At 38.3% G+C, this 12,376-nt stretch overlaps 1 long non-coding RNA gene across 1 annotated transcript in view; it reads right to left on the bottom strand.

Moving 5' to 3' along the window:
- LOC121374210 overlaps window positions 1-12,376 on the bottom strand; it is a 74,880-nt gene that overhangs the window by 16,528 nt on the left and 45,976 nt on the right. Inside the window, exon 2 of the long non-coding RNA XR_005958202.1 lies at window positions 9,714-9,769. This is a non-coding gene — a long non-coding RNA (uncharacterized LOC121374210). The remainder of the gene's footprint in view (window positions 1-9,713; window positions 9,770-12,376) is intronic.

Here is a 12,376-nt window from a genome sequence, read left to right as displayed (position 1 = left end):
TCAAACAATATATATTCGATTTTCAGGGTATTTCGGAGTGCGGGGATGGGGTGGGCATCGGTATTCAAACCTGGTGTGAATAGAACACAATCTGTCTTAATGGCTGCACCGATGGGGAGAAAACGCTTCAGTTACCAAGTGAACAATATTATAATTGGAATATGTGGCACATACTGAAATGAAAGTTAAAGGTATACACATTGGGTATATCAAAGGCCGTGGTATGTGCTATCCTGTATGTGGAATGGTGTATATAAAAGATCCCTTGCTACTAATGGAAATATATAGCGGGTTTCCACTCTAAGACTAATATTTGACATCCAGTGGCCAATGGCCGATGATTAATAAATCAGTGTGCTCCAGTGGTGTCGTTAAACAAAACCAACTTTAACTTTATACTGAATTAAGGTTCAGACACGGGTTTTTTTTTAAACACCCTCCTCAGCCAATTACTGATAGAGCGCTTGGCTGAGGTATGCTGGGTCGTCTAGTCGATCGTCTTCACCCGATGGGTCTTTTGTCCTGTCTCAACCAGTGCTCCACGACTGGTATGTCAAATGTGGTATATTTGTTATAGATCTCTTGCTGCTATTCGGCAGTAGTAGCCTTTGGACCGGCCTCGGTGGCGTCGTGGCAGGTCATCGGTCTACAGGCTGGTAGGTACTGGGTTCGGATCCCAGTCGAGGCATGGGATTTTTAATCCAGATACCGACTCCAAACCCTGAGTGAGTGCTCCGCAAGGCTCAATGGGTAGGTGTAAACCACTTGCACCGACCAGTGATCCATAACTGGTTCAACAAAGGCCATGGTTTGTGCTATCCTGCCTGTGGGAAGCGCAAATAAAAGATCCCTTGCTGCTAATCGGAAGAGTAGCCCATGTAGTGGCGACAGCGGGCTTCCTCTCAAAATCTGTGTGGTCCTTAACCATATGTCTGACGCCATATAACCGTCAATAAAATGTGTTGAGTGCGTCGTTAACTAAAACATTTCTTTTTTTAGTAGCCTTTGTAGCGGTAGCTGGTTTTCTTTCACTATTGAGGGGGCGGGACACAGCCCAGTGGTAAAGCGTTCGCTAGATGCGCGGTCGGTCTGGGATCGATCCCCATCATTGGGTCCATTGGGCTATCTTTCGTTCCATCCAATGACCCACGACTGGTATTTCAAAAGCTGTGGTATGTGCTTTCCTGTCTGTGGGATGGTGCATATAAAAGTTCCCTTGTTACTGATGAAAAAATGTATCGGGTTTCCTCTCTAAAACTACAGATCAAAACTACCAAATGTTTGACATCCACTAGCCGATGGTTATTAATAAATCAATGTGCTCTATTGGTGTCGTTAAACAAAACAAACTTTAACTGATATGTTTTAGCATTTATGGGAGTAAATAATGCCCTTCATTATTCAGACCAAAAATTAAATAAACATATTGTGACATCAAATATCTGTAGCTAGAAATGTGATGACGTATCATTAATAAAGACGTATTCCTCTCCTTTAAGACCGGCCTCGGTGGCGTCGTGGTTAGGCCATCGGTATGCAGGCTGGTAGGTACTGGGTTCGGATCCCAATCGAGGCATGGGATTTTTAATCCAGATACCGACTCCAACCCTGAGTGAATGCTCCGCAAGGCTCAATGGGTAGGTGTAAACCACTTGCACCGACCAGTGATCCATAACTGGTTCAACAAAGGCAATGGTTTGTGCTATCCTGCCTGTGGGAAGCGCAAATAAAAGATCCCTTGCTGCCTGTCGTAAATGAGTAGCCTATGTGGCGACAGCGGGTTTCCTCTAAAAAAAACAGTGTCAGAATGACCATATATTTGACGTCCAATAGCCGATGTTAAGATAAAAAATCAATGTGCTCTAGTGGCGTCGTTAAATAAAACAAACTTTACTTTACCTCTCCTTTAACTTTCGATTGAAGACGACATTGGGTTCCAAAGTCAGTACCTGGAAGTACTAGCCGTTTATTGTTTCTCTTTGAGGCCGTAATACGGACTTTGCTCTATGCTAATGTTGTTTTGAAAAAAATATTCAGGAACAAATCCGTTCGAGTTTGCTCTTTTGCTCCGTTGATCCCTTATAAGGTAGGCAATTACTGCCGAGGACAGTTGTTCGTGAGCTAACAAAAACTCTATATTGTCGTATCTGGTCTGTCAATGGGGTCATTATTCTTCTTCGACATCCGCGGGCTTCGATCGATAGTCGTTTATAATGTATCCAATCCCAATACATTGCCTTGTTTCTACAGCTAATCTCCAGTTGCTCAGCAGAAATGAAAGAAACGTAAATACCAGACGTGATTCACAAATGTCAAAGGTTCCACGACAGTAGGTTTTTAAGGCTACTTGCGCTTCAAGTTTCAATAGAATTCGTGTACATTTGTACTTGTGACCGGATAAATCTATATACTACTAGTTTTTTAAAGAGAAAAATCTTTAGTAGTTGGCTGGTAACAGAAACACTGACGACGTCTATTGTTTTCTTTCCTTTTATTTGTGTTTGCTTTCATAAAGAACAATAAATAAGTACACATTTTGGGTTTTTTTGTTGTTTTTTCGAAGCAAATAAACGTCAGACTAGATATGGATGGCCATGACCAGTTCGTGAATGGTATGGATAAACAACATTCGTGAATGACATAGCATGGCCACGATTTATAGAGCAACTCGTCGTTAATGATCAATAATGACAGTTATTTTTATTATGGGTGTATGTCATTATGAGTTTAAAGGGACATTCCTGAGTTTGCTGCTGTGTTTTAGATGATATCGACTAACAGAGACTTTCTAACGATTGTAAGTACATATGAAATATATATTTTTCTGCATAAAATATTAATGGTTGTATATTAAACGTGTTTCTGGTCGTTCTAATATAATGTACTAGGTTAAATTTCATTTTATTTCCTAATATATATATTTTTTTGCGTACGTACGAAATTATTTAAAGACAGAATCCAGTTTTGGCTTTTTACAAATATGAAGACGATCAGAAACACATTGAATATACAGCCACTGATTCTAAACAAGAAAATAATATATTTAATATGTAAGTTTAATGGTTTAAATATTTTATTAGTCGGAACCATCTTACAATTCAGCAAACTCAGGAATGTCCCTTTAATAAACGTCATTTTAACTGTGTTTTGTGCAAGAATACGAGTTTGAACATGACAGCGGTTTTGATGTTCTGACTGAAATATTAGACACGTGTGTGTGTGTGTGTGTGTGTGTTTGTGTGCCGTATGGATTGGCATTTGGATTTTGCAGATACAACCATGTGCAGTCTATTTTTCAAGTCCTGGTGTCATCGTTCACTTCACGAGTGAATGGCGGTAACATGTCGCCCAAATATACTTGAGAAAAATATATAACCTTTTGAAAACGTTGTCTTTGTGGCTTCACCTGTTTTTGCAAAAGTATTCAAACAAAGTTAAAAAGTTTGTTTTGTTTAAAGACACCACTAGAGCACATTGATTTATTAATCATCGGCTGTTGGATGTCTAACATTTAGTAATTTTGATATATAGTCTTAAAGAGGAAATCCGCTACATTTTTTTCATTAGTAGCAATGGCTCGTTTATATGCAACATCCCACAGACAGGCTAGCATATACCACGTCATGTTTATATACCAGACGTGGTGAAGTATTCTAAGTAGCCAAAATGGTGGTCGTCATTTGGTCTACTGTCGTAAATCTTATAAAACCAGAATAACACAACCGTTAACATTTCCAGAATCTAATATCTGCACAACAAGGTAGGCAAAGATACGCAATTGTTTTATATCTATACTACGACCAATATTATAATTGTACTACTTTTTGTTCCTGTAAAACATGTCCTACCATTGATCACATGTCCTCATATGCCGTAGAATACGGCCTGAGCGTAGTACATTCTTATCTTGACAGCGTTGTTACTGCGCCTATTGATCACTATCCAACAGAGGACTGCCACTTTTTATTTTGCTTGTAAGAGGACTGTCATTGCCAACACTGATTAGAAAAACAAAACAAAACTGGCACAAAATTGCTCACTGGAAAATTTAAACTGTTTTAATGACATACACTCAGTGTATTTTCACGAACAGTCCGTGCACCCCACGTACGGTTTTTGTGTCCTACTCTACATACATACAAACGAACATGTAGGCTTCTGCCCCCTTCACTAAATATTGCCCCCACCCCCCATATCGTTCTCATGGGCTTGAACTACACTGTGTTTTTACATATAAACAATTTCATGAATAACCAAAGACGTCAGACCTTTCTATTAGATCAGTATAAACTGATACACGCCATCCGATCCGGCCTGTGCATGTGTATTTAGAATTTACATTCTTTGCTTGTGAGTGACCAAGCATAGCGTTGTGAATAATGCATTGACTTGTATAATCGTATCTCTGTGTTATTATATATACCTACTGATGGAGCACAAATGACTTTTCTATACTCGGTTTCATTAGTTAGACTTGCACGCTTATCTGTAAAACCATCATTAAAATGTTTGTTTTTAGTAACTAGAATGAATGTTTATGAATATCAATATACATGTACATAACAACAGAACAGATTACAGATTTTTAATCCATACCTGTGACGTCATATTATTGTTCAAGGTGTAGATTATTTTTCAAGAATCAACACCTGTGAAACAATGCAATTTGAATATTTTATGAGTTTAGGTCAGGGATTCGAACCCACTACCGATATAACTTGTACATTGTAAACAAGTACAACGCATTAACTCACGAGGCCAAGCATCTGCATCATTAAATAAATATGTAATTTAAGCCATATAAACCTGATACTATTTTTTTTTTAATAGTGATAGTAATGTATTCTGGCGGAACACAACGAAGATTGTCGGAAATGATGTCGGAAATTAGAGGTTACACGTTTAGCACGTGCATCACGCTTAATGCCAGCTATCCACTGCTGAGGTTTTCTTGACAGAATCGTTCAGGTTAGGTCCGAATGGGTTATTAGTTTTGTAAATATTCTTTTCCATTTTAACCAACATTTTCATTAAAAAAGATGAAATAGAAGTTAATTTAGCAGTCACGTATTTTTTTTAATCAATAATGGATTAAGTTGGAGAATGCACAAGGAAGTGCAAATTCATGAAAAATAATTAATTCGCCCCTGCGGGGCTCGTGAATATTTTTTTTCACCAATCTACACCTCATCGTACATTCTCCATTACGTATTACATACGTATAAATATGGCACATGTTTATCTGCAACTTAAAAAAAATCTCTGACTTTTTTCGTTTTTGCATGACTAATCAAGCATATATTACTAAATTATTTATAATCTGATCTAGGTGTTTCTAAAGACTTTTATTATTTCAGTATAAGAAAAGAAGGAAGGAAGGAAATGCTTTATTTAAAGATGCACTCAACACATTTTATTTACGGTTATATGACGTCAGACATATGGTTAAGGACCACACAGATATTGAGCGAGGAAAGCCACTGTCACCACTTCATGGACTACTCTTTTCGATTAGCAGCAAGGGATCGTTTATATGCACCATCCCTCAGACAGGATAATATCCACAGCCTTTGTTACACCAGTTGTGGGGCACTGGTTGAAACGAGAAATAGGCCAATGGGTCCACCGATGTGGATCGATCCTAGAGCGACCGCGCATCAAGCGAACGCTTTACAGTATAAGTACATAACATGTTTACATGTTTTCAACAAACCATCCCAAAACTATTACGTCTTTATAACTACAATACATTAGCGTGACTAACCCACTAAACGCAGCCTAGTAAATAATTTATGAGTTTTACAAGAGGATTTTGGTATTATTGAAAACATTATTATTTCGGTATGACAACATAAAATATACTTTTGTAACGAACCAAATATTTTTTTCTAACTGGCCAAGCATGAACTAGTAAACAATGTATTTTTTTAGTTAATATTAAAGGGACATTCCTGAGTTTGCTGCAATTTTTTAGATGTTAGCGACTAACAGAGACTTTTTAACGACTGTAATTACATATCAAATACATTTTCTGCATAAAATATTAGTGGCTGTATAGTAAACGTGTTTCTGATCGTTCTAATACTTGTACTAGATTAAATTTCATTTTATTTCCTAAAATATAGTTTTTTCGTACGTACAGAATTATTTGAAGAGAAAATCCAGTTTGGGCTTCTTACAAATATTAAGATGACCAGAAACACATTGAATATACAGACACTGATATTCGAAACAAGAAACAATATTTAATATGTAAGTTTAATCGTAGAAATATTTTATTAGTCGGAAACATCTTACAATGCAGCAACCTCAGGAATGTTCCTTTAAACCAGCACCAATACATTTTATTTATTTCTAAAAGCCTGTCTAAAATATCGTCTTCAAAAACAACTTCCCTAAAATATGATCTTCCCTAAAATGCATTATCGATCACACCAAAGAAAGCAAATTGCATCAATAATCTATAAATTATAAAAAAATGTCTTGATCTTAGAATTATTTTTATTTAACTCTAAATACTTTCATAAAAAACTACACAAAAAAAAGTCTTCGGTAGGCCTACATTGTGCGGTTGTTCTTGTTGAAGGTAGCATATTATGGTTGCAAGATCTAGTTCTATTGTTTAAAAAGCTTGTTTTAGTACAAATACACCAAATATCTATCCGCAACTTTAGTTTTTTGAACAAAATGTGTGTTGCCTTGTGACGTATTGTGTTGTGTGTGGAAGTCGAGTTCTGCGTGTTGTGCATTTTGTATGTGTTTGTGTATGTATGTATATATATGTATGTATGTATGTATGTATGTATGTATGTATGTAAAGTTTGTTTTATTTAACGACACCACTAGAGCACATTGATTAATTAACCATCGGCTATTGAATGTCAAACATTTGGTAATTCTGACTCGTAGTCAATAGAGGAAACCCGCTACATTTTTTTTTAATGCAGCAAGAGATAATTTTGTATGTATGTGTGTGTACGTGTGTGCATGTGTATGTGTGTGTACGTGTGTGTGTATGTGTGTGTGTGTGTGTACGAGTGTGTGTACGATGTGTGTATGTGTGTGTTGTATGTGTGTATGCATGTGTGTGTACGTGTGTGTGTATGTATGTGTGTGTGTGTGTTTGTGTGTATGTGCATGTGTGTATGTGTGTGTGTACGTGTGTACGATGTGAGTGTGTATGCGTATGTGTGTGTGTACTTGTGTGTGTACGATGTGTGACTACATCATTTACATTATTAATCAAGCATAGCCTATCACACTATTACTGCATTATCTGCTATTGATATTATGCACACAAAAAAATGTGTGCTTAAATTAAACATCTCTGCAATATTGTTCGGTATGATTGTTGTTGTTGTTTCTGCACGACAGACCAAGCATATACAGACTTCCCAACGGTGTGCTAGATGTAGTCAGCAAAGCAGCTATCGATCATCACTACCATCTTCCGTATGATAGGGAAAGGTCTCGAAATGAGTTTGACTTGAAGCCACTGTCACACGAAGGTGGTCGGATAACGAACAATGGCCGCGGGAACCACGGCTTGTTCATTGACACTGCAATTTGTCCTCCATCGATCGACGTGACCACGTTGTTGATGATGACTCGCGCGGAGACATCATTAGGCAAAACGTCTCGCACTGTGAACTGGCAAAACATTTTTGCCTTTAGTATTTACAGCAATGGAATTTTACCTTTAATCGACTTGTTTACACAAAAAAACGCAGTTACCACGGCTACAGCCAAGCCGTGCACTGAAGAAACCGGAAGATGAGAGGAGATTAGAACGTAAGGTGGAAACTGTGGTAAATGACAAATCCAGGGGAGGATCTAAGAATTGTATACGGGTTGGGGAGCAGGTTTTATACAATATGTCACATGAATTCAATTCCAAAACGATTAATAGGTTGTTGGTACCTATATATCCATTTTTTGAAAGCTGACAGAAGACATTTTGATCACCAAGGTATTACCAACATACCATTCTGAATTTAAAAAAATAGTTTGTAGTATATAGAAATACTTTGTATTTCTGTACGGCACTTGCTTACTGATGATTCGTATAACAACCATTTGTGTATGAACCTGTGTTAACCAACCGCATATCTTAAGAGCCCTAATGTTCTCATATATCATTTAAAAGCATATTGACCTCTATTACTCAGTCACCTGCTTTAACAGACTTCTTAATATCATGAACCAATCTGGTCTGATCTGTATTTGTTTTTGTTCAAGAGGCCATCTATTAAGAAGCTAAGTCTTAAGAGGTAACCTTAAAGTTCTTCCAAATAATCTAATATAATACAACTTGGTCTGTGTTAAACAGTTAATTGTAATATCCCCACACAAAAAAACCATAGGCTAGGTTACTAAAAAATAACCCACTGAGTTAACCATTAGTTTTTGTCTTTGAGAGAAAGTCCGTATAGGTGAGACGTGTGTTCCCGGGACAGCGTGCTTGAACCTTAATTAGATATAAGTTTTAAAACACCCCACTGAAATATACGACACAGACACACATCTTTTATAGTGATGTGGCACATCAGAACAGTAAACAAGCACTAACAACTAACCCTATGTCCTGGACAGACAGCCCAGATAGCTGAGGTGTGTGCCCAGGATAGCGTTCTTGAACCTTAATTGGATATAAGCACAAAAATAAGTTAAGAAAGAAAGAAATAAATAAAGTAAACTTGTTCAAACTGAAGGGAATCAAACAACGCGTACCCTTCTTGAACGATTCCAATATTGGACCTGCCCTTCAAAGCAAGTTCTGTCGATCATCTATTTGTAATGGAATTGCGTGAAAATCGACGTGACCACAAGATTCAATCTGAATGTTAGGAGCGAACAAACACGTAAATTCACGTCGGCCGTTGAGCCGGAATTGTTCGACACGTTTAAGCTATAAACGTTCATAAACAGGTTCATTCACTCTCAAGTCGCCGGTCGTCAATGATGCACACGGCACTCTTCACGTTTCATTAACGCGGATGCACTTCGCATTAACGTTGAGCAATTGACAATATCTGTAATCGCTTTCGCTTCACTGGCGACCATAAAATGCAAAATTGCTTTAAGTAAGACTGAGACATACAAATCAGAAGCAAAGGAAATGAGTATTTGTTCACCAACACCTGCAGAAAATGGTTTAAACCATGGTCCATTTGGTGTCGTAACATTCATAACGTTATAGTAGGAGCGAAATGTCCGGAGAATGAGGGAAGGAAACAGCTGCTGCAAATTAGGTTAAAATTTTCCAGTTACCATTACTGTATTTTATTTCCACTTTGCCACAGGCAGTACAACACATACCATGGTTTTTAATACATTAACTGTGAGTGTGTGTTCCTCGGGAGTGGCTATCCTACTATAGACGAGGCATTAAATAGAAATTCATGGAATCAACCACTATTTTTCTACATTTCCATTCATTTTCATTTCACCTTATTTTCGTGCTTACGGTTCAATCACGCTGTCCTGGGCACACACCTCAGCTCTCTGGGCTGTTTGTCCAGGACAGTGTTTCCATACAACTCAGCATTGTGCAGAGATACGACCGTGATCATGTATTACGGTTTTGTCGTTCTTTTTAACAATATCGAACTTACGACCTAAGGTAACCAAGGGAGATACTGAATCTTTGAAAAATACCTTGCTGCCGAGAAATCTCAAAATACTAATTATTAAAACTGAAAAAAAGTACTTACCGACTGCTTGGCTGCACTGGCAATTGCATCCATGGCTTTTCATTCATGGCTATGTTCTGAAACAAAAACGTAGTTCTTTTTCATCGGAGTACATAGCAAAGATAGACGTAAATCCCATATATAGAAAACTGTACATTGTTTTTTGAAATCAAAATCTTCCATTAATCACGTCGGCCAGAGTTCGTATAACAGTAACGTATCGGCTTAGATTCCCACAAAACTGTTTCCAAATGACAGCATTTCATAGAAAATCTTCGTTCACACTTCTGCTCAAACGTCGATTAATCAATAGCGCCCGTACGCGATTTTTACACCGATGTCGTTTTGTTCACAACAACAGCACGCGTAGCAGCTCTGACCTTTTCTTCGCTGTATCACGACTAATGATTCCGCAAGACACTCTTGGTCAAATTTAATCTCGTTGAGATTTTTTTTTTAATAAAAAGAAAGGGAGTAAGATAGAAAGAACTGAAACAAACGATGAACGAATGCAATTTTACACGAGTTCTGAACGTCGTTGGAGGTTTATAGGTTTACAGGAATCCGAGTGAAATACTGCCAGTTCGTTCACAGTACGAAGCCAATAATTTGTCTTGACTGGTAAAGCGAACACACGTGATGCAGTCGAGGCCAGTTCTGATAGGAGCTGTGCAAAGCTACGTGTGAGTCGGGCCTCCTCCCACGTTCATTCATTTATCGCCAAGATCCCGTAATCTGGTGGAATCCGAAATGTCAATGGCATCGGTATCATGTCTTGACATGAAGGGTCATTGCAGCAGATAGTGCAAATGTTTTCAATGGCAATAGCTAAAGGATTCAAGATCAGGGACATTTACATGATGTCGTAGATGAGGAAGAGATTTGGAAAGACGTAGAAAAGATAATGCCAGATGTAAATATGTCTGTCTCCGTCGTATTGTGTGATGGTAGAACAGGGAACAGCAAAAATGGTTATTTAACAGCACAGAAAAATATTTGTTTTTAACAGATTCAGTTGCCCCATTTTTACTACTTCTGGATGCAAGATAATGTTTCGCTTATAATAGTTATTTCGGTACAACAGATATATGTTCTTGGTTGTCAAAATGTCTGTTGAAGCTTAAGACATTGCCGTTTTTTGCCAGATTTTCTTTTATCATAATGGGCTTCGTAAATACCTTTTTGAAGCAGGATTTGGTGATTATAAAAAAGCGAGAGAGAGAGAGAGAGAGAGAGAGAGAGAGAGAGAGAGAGAGAGAGAGAGAGAGAGAGAGAGAGAGAGAGAGGGGGGGGGGGGAGAGCGGGGAATCGACCACAGTACAAATTAAACTACCAAATAGACAGCAATCGTTATTTTATAAGTACCATCTCTTTGACAGGACAGTACATTTCACGACCTTTAATGTACCTTTCGTTAGGCTCTGGTTTGGACGTGAAAAACCAGACTGCATCAAGAGCCATCAATCTCAAGACCCATTACACTACAAACGAGCGTTCTATACCCGACCCATACCCAGCCCTCTTCCCGAAGTGTTGCACGTAGACCACGTTTGTTTAAACACAACAGAATCGAATTTTTTAACACATGTCCTACAGCGGAATCAATGGTACAGACATCAATATTTCAATTCTGCATCTGGAATTCGGTTGAAATGTTAAAGCATAGTTGTAGATACATATTTCGATCCGTTAATAAAAACACACATCTGAAGTTTAATTACTCTTCCCAGTAGTAGTCACTAGTATGGGGAAGAATATAACTTTAGCACTAGCCTGGGGTGTTATGGGTGGTAAGATAGATCCGCAGCGGTGATCATAATGGTTCTCCCACCCACCCGTGTTCTAATACGTGTCCCACGACAGGTAAATCAAAGGATATAATTAACTCTGGGGTTTCTTGCATAAAAGGTATATACTAAATACCCGTAAGGCACTGACATGAAAGGTAGATGATGATTTGATAATCTTCTACTATTGGTAGATAACTCAGACATCAGGGTAGGTAAATAGAGGCGGGGAGAAAAAATTAAAGTTTGTTTTGTTTAACGACACCACTGGAGCACATTGATTAATTAATCATCGGCTATTGGATGTCAAACATTTGGTAATTCTGACTCGTAGTCATTAGCGGAAACACGCTACATTTTTTTTCTAATGCGGCAAGGGATTAGAAGCGGGGAGAGGAGGACGCAGATGGACAGAGGGGTGCGACTGATGAACAGGCAGATAGACAATCAATAGGCAATATTGCCATCTGATTCCTCACTTTTTGTAAGCTTGTGTACTCCCCATATGTCGCCGAATGGTGATCTGTAAGTAATAAAGTTCTGTTCTGTTCTGTTCGATTCGGTTCAGTTCGGTTCTATGGGACAAACAGGGGGGGGGGGGGGGGAGGAGGCAGAGGATATCGGGAAAGAGCCACGTGGTGGCAATATGGCTCCACGAAGACGTGGAGACAGAGAAAATAGGGATAAAGTCACGAGGTGACAATATAGCCCCAAGAACACCTTAACAATCAGATCATTTCAATAGAAATTCGTATTATTACCCCGGCCTAGACAGATATTAATGCTTTGTGAAGACGCCATATTGCGCTTAATGTGTTTGTCGGTATGTAAACACACCGAGTAATAGAATTGGCCGTCACGCTACGTGCAGCACGTGGAAACAAAATGACTCGTTAT

The sequence above is a fragment of the Gigantopelta aegis genome, chromosome 6, assembly GCF_016097555.1.
Source record: "Gigantopelta aegis isolate Gae_Host chromosome 6, Gae_host_genome, whole genome shotgun sequence".
In the NCBI taxonomy this organism is placed as follows: Eukaryota; Metazoa; Mollusca; class Gastropoda; order Neomphalida; family Peltospiridae; genus Gigantopelta; species Gigantopelta aegis.
Note: the sequence above shows the minus strand (reverse complement) of the source record. Positions and strands in the feature narration are given on the sequence as shown.